The following is a 7,374-nucleotide window of genomic DNA, read 5'->3' as shown; positions in this document are numbered from 1 at the left end:
CCTGGAGTCTGACCTCACCCCAGTCACCCCAGTCCTCCCTAAACCCCTTCTCCTTCCTTGAAGGCACTCAAATTCAATCCAGCTCGGCTCAGATTAATCTGGCCCTCTGGCATTAGCATCACAAATGCTCAGGCTCCCTAAGAGTCTACCAGTTATGGCGAATCTTTAATAAACTTTCTTTTTATTTGGCTGAGAATGCTTGAGTCGAACTCATTTGAGCAGGACCCGGCATGTCGGTATTTTGGGGTCTTGAGCACCCCTCAACCCCAAACCTCAACATAGGGGTAAGGAGGTGGAATGTTCAAGGCCCAGGAAATGTAGCTGGATATAGTCAGGGGTATTATAGCCTAGGGGATGGCAGAAATAATAGGGGGTGAGATAGGAGCATAGGGGAACAATTACTCACTGGGCAATTTGGTAGTTACTAGTGCAAGGACAAAGGAAATGTTGAAAAGTCCTGGGGATTTCTAAGTTGTTCCCATCTCAAGGTAAGATCTAAAGTAGCTTGGGATATTAGCTAGAGTAAAAGGGGCCACAGGAAAACTAAGGGGCCAAACCATAATTAGGATGGGATAACCTGGGTTTTCCCCCAGGGAACCAAAATTTAAAGAGTATTGACAACAGTGTCTTTCTATCACAGACAGAATAACTAAGCGTAATACCTAGTCAGTAAGAATAGTTAAAATTGGAAGCCACCAGAAAGCCTATTTCCCTTTTCTCCACTTCCCCATCCTCTAGCAGTTACTGAGTTCTCCCTGGGTTCTCCCCTCTTCTTGGTGTCCTGGGATCTTCCTATGTCCCAAGGTCCTTTCCTACCCTCCACCCCCAGACCAACAAAATTTAGATTAAAAGGTTGATTTGAGGGTACTAGTCACACTTTTATACCTTCTGTGTATTTTGGGGTGCCTTCTTTGAAGCTCAGAGTTGCTAACTGCTGCTCTACTAAAGAGTGGAGGTAGGGTGGGGGCAGGCAAGGAGCTACAGTTGAAGGAGGGAGAACTAGAACTGTTTATGAGAAAAAGAAAGTATTTACCAACATCCCCCAGGGGAACCGTGCATTACGAAAAATCTATGTAACTGGAAGTTGTGGGAACTAGGGTTTATCAAAAGATAAGCTTGGGTAGAGAAAAGTGTGAGGAGTTGGTACTGACTCCTGACTGGGGCAAGCTGTAGGGAATCGCAATAGCAGACATAGAATTATACACTCAGTGCAGGGTAGCATAGGTACTACTACATAGGACCTAGCTTGCATCTCCTGAAGAAACAAAGATTGCAAGACTGAAGAGCTCAGGAATTGGAGAGAGAAAAGGGAGCAAGACAGACACTCTGAATTGCAAAACAAGAAAGCTGAAGTTAAGCATAAAAAAGTAGTCCACATATTTCCCTGTGGTAGATGTTTCTGCATGTATGCACAAGTGCATGTATACTGTGCCATATCACTTAATTTTCAATATTTTTTTCAATTATCAATCATTTGCTTTTTCCTTCCTACCTTCCTTTACAAGATAAAAAGAGGAGGGAAGGGAAGAAATATAGAATCTCTCTGTCATTTAAGCATGTGTGTGTGTAAGTCATTTTCGGTCATGTCCGACTCTTCGTGACCTCATTTGGGGTTTTCTTGGTAGAGACACTGGAGTGGTTTTCCATTTCTTTCTCCAGCTTGTGTGTGTGTGTGTGTGTGTGTGTGTATAGGTCATTTTTAGCATGTCTGACTGTTCATGACCTCATTTGAGGTTTTCTTGGTAGAGATACTAGAGTGGTTTGCCATTTCCTTCTCCAGCTCATTTTATAGATGGGGAAACTGAGGCAAATAGCTTTAAGTGACTTGCCCAGGGTCACACAGCTAGTAAGTGCCTGAGGCCAGATTTAAACTCATGAAGATGAGTCTTCCTGATTCCAGCCTGGGACTCTATCCATTTTGCAACCTAGTCAAGCAAAATATATTCCTACATTGTGCATCCAAAAATGCATTTCTTATTCTGCATATTGGTCTACCACTGTCATGAGATGGGCAGCATTCTTAGTTAATCAGAGTTTTTAAGTCTTTCAAAATTGTTTGTTTTCATAATATTGATGTCATAGGATAAATTGATTTTCTGGTTCTGCTTGACTTCACTGTGTCAGTTCATACAAGTCTTTCCATGTCTCTTAGAAACCATATTTTTCATTTCTTATAGCACAATCTTATTCCATTCATATGTCACAATTTCTTTGGGCAGTTCCCAGTTGATGCACATTTCTTTAGTTTCCAGTTGTTTGCCATCATGACAACACCTGCTATAAATGTTTTTGTACATACAGAACTTTATCTCTTTTTTGATCTCTTTTGGTTTGGGGCCTAGCTGTGGTATGGCTGGGTTAAAGGATATGCACTGTATAGTGACTTTTGGGGGATAATTCCAAATTGCTTTTCAGAGCAGTTGAACTCATACTCACAACTCTACTAACAGTTAATCAATGTGCTTGCTTTTCCACAATACCTCCAACATTTGTCATTTTACCTTTTTGTGCTCTTCGACAATCTGATGGGAATGAGGTGTGTAAGAAATGGGAGGAGGAGTTTTGTTTCCACAGAACTGAAGGTGTACTTCCCCCCACTCCCCCACCCCAGCTTTAGCAGAAACCAGGCCTCAGGTCCATCAGGTGAAAGGTCAGAGCCTTGTACACATGCTTAAACGAGACATTTGAGGAGGCAGTCAGGGGAACTAGAGAGGCCAAACTGGTTGAACCAGTTCAAGTTTATCAAGGTTCTGGTCTTGGTCAAGAGTCCAGGCCTACTGATTTGCATAATTTGCATGTGTTAAAGAGGGAAGGTAGGGGAAATAAAGAATGTAGATTAATCCTAAACTCACACAAGGAAAATCTAATTAACTTCACTTCTGCTTCTGTATCCTTATTATCCTACCTATATAAACTGTATAACCTAGGAAAACTATGTAAAAAGTAAAGAATGTAAACTAACCATAACTCAAGCAGGAGTGGAGGTGATAGTTACTGCCACTCCTGCAGCTGTATCAGTGTGAGTGTTCCCAGTGAGCACTACACCGGCTCTCTTGAGGAGTGTAATAAATGCCTTCCTCTGCCCACTCTGGTCCTGAGTTTTTTGGGTGAGAATGGGCAAATCACATGGATCTTCCCAAGGTCCTGCTACCAGGAAAGCAATGAGCTTCGGAAGCATGTCTCAGGCTAACTTCCTGACCCTGTCCTGTGATCACCACTGTGGTGTTAAGAGGGCTACCACTCGGGATTTCCCTGGGGAACCCTGTGGTCTGCACAGCCTTCTTAAGGGGCCATCACTTGAGTCCTCCTTAGGATCTGACCCCTAGGAGGCCCTGTGATTCCCACAGATTAAGGGGGGCTACCACTTGGCCTTCCTCTGGGAGTCCTGTGGTCTGCACAGCCTTCCTTAGGGATTATCATGGGGTTCTTCCTCAGGACTTTGGCCCTGCCTAGGAAGTCCAGTGATAGCCAAAACCGCATTTCTCACAATTTGGGGAAGTCCAGTGATCCCCAAAACAGCATTTCTCACAAGGTGAAACCTCAGAATTGTGTTATTGTTAATTTTTCTAATTGTTAATGATTTCAAATACTTTTTCATATAATCATGTATAACCTGGGTTTGTTCCCTTGAGAACTACCTGTTCATATCATTGATCAATTGGTCAGTAGCTTATACATTTGAATCAATTCCTTATATATCTTGGAAATAAGACTTTTATCAGAGAATCTTGGTGCAAAGATCTTTTCTCCCAGTTAGTTTTTTCCACCTTCTAATCTTAGTTGTATGTATTTGTGCAACAACTTTTTAGTTTTATGTAATCAGTATTATCCATTTCATCTTTTATGATCCTTCCCCCCCCCTTGTATGGTTATTAATTCCTCCCCAATCAATAGATAAGATAGGTAATTTCTTCCTTATTTCTGAGAGAAATGATTATTAATAAACAATGATTTGGGGAGATCCAGAGTTCCTCCCTTTTTCTAAAGTCCTGATTTCAAAAGTTCAGTCTCTTGAAGGACATTACTGATAATGAGATCGAACTAACTTTCTTAACAATCTTATTCAGACTTTACCCAGGTGTGGAAGCCATCATGTTCTACTCAGGTTTGAGGCAGGGGAGAGGATAAATTCTTTGAATAGATTGCCCAAGGCTGGTGGGCAACTTAGAAGAAAATGATACAATAAACATTCAGGCTCTCATTGCAATGTTCATTCCCTCATTAATTTGTTAAACAATCAGAGTTGATTGCCATCCCCTGGAACAATTCTTTTCTAAAGGAGGTACAAGCTGTGAGCCAACAACACCCCCCTTCCCCAGGATTGTTTGGGGTCTAAGAGAGAGACAGCCAAATGACCATCTTTTTATTACTAAACATGCCGGCATTATAAATAAGATGATTAAGTTACTTAGAAATTATGTCTCTTAAACTTTTTAAATGTCACATTTCTCTAGTCTGGTTTTGATTTGACCTTTTATTTTATTTTTTTTAGCATTGAAAATTGATTTTTAATGATAAATTACAACTCAGGGCAGGTAATGGGACGAGAGCTGGATTGTCTGTGGGGTTGCATTACATTGATGGTCTCAGGGGCTGGGGCTCCAGGCCCAATGCCAAATCTTGCCAAGAGGCTCTCAGCTTTGGGTACTGGCGATCTGGGAGGGCAGCAGGGCCTCTTGTTGCAGGGGAAGCAGTAGGATGACTTCTTTAAACATAGTGTTGCTGTTGCTGCTGCTGCTTCTTGGTGGCGGCCTTGCTGGCCAGGTCCTTGGCCTTCTCGGTAGCTGCCAAAGCAGTTTCCTTCGCCTTCTCAGTTGCTTCCTTAGCTGTTTCAACAAGTGTCTTAGAAGGAGCTTCACCTTGCAGCTTGGCCAGGATGTACTCAAAGCCTTTGATGGTCTTGGTCACGTTACTTTTGAATCTAGCTAGGCTGAACTCCTGCACAGCTCTGGAGACCCTGAACAAACTGGAGGAGACTCATGCCTCCTGTCAGATTTCAATCCAGCCACTGTTTTCAGGGTTCACACAGTAAACACATCTTTCCTCCACCACCATCAGCCGGGCATGGTTGATGTTCCAGGTGAAAGTGGTCACGGTCTGGTTCTGTGGGTCCACGATAGAGTCCTCGAGGATGTGCACCGAGTGAGCTACGTTGGCAGGAAAGAAGCGCTCCGCCCAGTGGGGCATGCGGTTGGTCTTCGTTAGAAGCCGCCTGGACAGCAGCTTCCGATCGGGGGTCACCTCCGGGTGCACGATGTCCTCCGTCAGCACATGCTTGCTGTAGGGGTTGGGGTAACGCTGCCAGAATTGCAGCAAACACTGGGTCCCAACACCTCCGGAGCACGCTCTGCCCCAGGAAATACTTCACCATCGTCCCGGCGGGGGTCGGGGTCGGGGTTGGGGCAGTGTCAGGGGGCGCACAGCACTGAGAGTAGGGGAGAGATGGGTTGCCGGGCTCGCGCTCTCCGTCACCGTCCTGATTTGACCTTTTATAACTAGATTCTGTATCCATTTAGAGCATATAGTGTGAGGTGTTGATCAAGACTAATTTCTTCTATATTGCTATCTAATTTTCCCAGCGGTTTTATTTTTCAACTAAATAGTGAGTCCTTACGCTAGGAGCTGAGGACTTCCTGTTTATTTAACTGTAGGTAAATAGGTTCATTTGTTTCTCTATGTTATATTCTGTATGTTGCTTCTGTAGTGGATACCTAATCTATTCTATTGTAAATCCTGCTATACCCATTGAAGCTATTAGCGTTCTGAGGGGACATTTCTTTCTTCTCTTCTATTATAAAAAATTAATTATTGCTATCTACCTCCAAAGGAAGGACTGATGGAGTCTGAATGCAGATCGAAGCATACTGTTTTTCACTTTCTATATTTTTTTCCCCACAACATGACAATTATGGCAATAAGTTTTGCATGATTGAACATGTATAACCTGTATCAAATTGCATATTGTCTCAGGGAAGAGGGAGGTGAAGGAGAGAGAGAGAGAAAATTTGGAACTCAAAATTTAAAAAAAAAGAATGCTAAAAATTTTCTGTACATGTAACTGGAAAAAATAAATAACAATATAAAATATTATTTTAAAAATCAATCATCATATAGTTCCAATTGTTCAGATATACTTACTCTCTATACTTATTTTGTGTCCTTTGTTTGTATTTAAAAGTGTCTGTTCAGCTCTGGTCTTTCCATTAGGTCTGCTTGGAACTCCTCCAATTCATTAAAGATCCATTTCCCACCTTGTAGCATTATACTTAGTTTTGCCAGATGGGTTACTCTTAGTTTCAAGCCTTTATTTTCTGCCTTTTGGAATAATTTCAAGCTGTCTTCTTCTTTTAAGTGGTAGCTGCCAAATCTTGAGTGATCCTGACTGTGGCTCCTTGGTATTTGAACTCTTTTCCAACTGCTTCTGGCATTTTCCTCACTTTGACCTGGAGACTCTGGATTTTGTCTATGACATTCCTGAGAATATTAATTTTAGCATTTCTTTTAGGAGGTAGCTAGTAGGAACTTTATATTTTCATTGCACCATCTTGTTCTAAGAATTCTAGCTAGTTTTCCTTGTTCATTTTATTTTTCTATTTGGTCCATTCTAATTTTTAGAGAGTCAGTTACATGAGTAAGGTTTTGCATCTCCTCTTAGCTATTTACTGTCTTTCCAAACCTTTCCTCTAGAGCTCTCATTTAATTTATAATATCATTTTAACTCATTTCGTTTTTCCCAGGAATTCTAGTAAACTTTGTAGCCAAACTGTGTTTTTGTTTGAGGCTTTTGTGGCATCAATCTCTTTTTCTAGATTTTTGTCTTGGTTCCCCCTAGATCTATAGTATTTCTTTATCATGGTGACTTCTTTTGTTGATGCATTTATCTAGCCTTACTTCCTGAATTGAAACTTTGTGTCAGGAAAGGTGCTATGCATTACTTAAAGGAATGGTAGTACCTTGTTTGAGGCTGATTTGTATTATCTGGGGGCCTTCTACTGCTTCCTAGTGGTGCTGAGTATTGTGTGTTTCAAGGATCTCAAGAGCAGCCCAAGCCAGTGAGCTGTGTAATCAAGGATGTAGTTAGTCTAGGGTGTGGTCTGATTGCTGCCCTGCTAAGTATGAGTTTTTTGCAGGTTCCAGACCCTAGGCTGAGGTCAGAGCAACACAGTTGCAGATTTCAAGTATCCCTAGCTGGCCTCTGGTCCATGCCCTGCTCTGAGGGGTATAGCTGCAAGCTCCAGATTTCCCTGGCTCATCTGTGGTCCATTTTTGGTAAGCCTTCCATGGAGCTTGCTTATAGGCTGGGCTTTTCTGGTTAGAATTCTTCCCTAGTGCCCTTAAACTTTTGGCTATTTCTTTGCGTGGACTTGGGCTGCA

The 7,374-nt window shown here is 42.1% G+C and overlaps 1 pseudogene; it reads right to left on the bottom strand.

Moving 5' to 3' along the window:
• Positions 1 to 4,584: 4,584 nt before the first annotated feature.
• LOC118851989 lies at positions 4,585 to 5,379 on the bottom strand (annotated as a pseudogene).
• Positions 5,380 to 7,374: the final 1,995 nt, after the last annotated feature.

This window comes from Trichosurus vulpecula, chromosome 5 (genome assembly GCF_011100635.1).
Source record: "Trichosurus vulpecula isolate mTriVul1 chromosome 5, mTriVul1.pri, whole genome shotgun sequence".
NCBI classification, from domain to species: domain Eukaryota; kingdom Metazoa; phylum Chordata; class Mammalia; order Diprotodontia; family Phalangeridae; genus Trichosurus; species Trichosurus vulpecula.
Note: the sequence above shows the minus strand (reverse complement) of the source record. Positions and strands in the feature narration are given on the sequence as shown.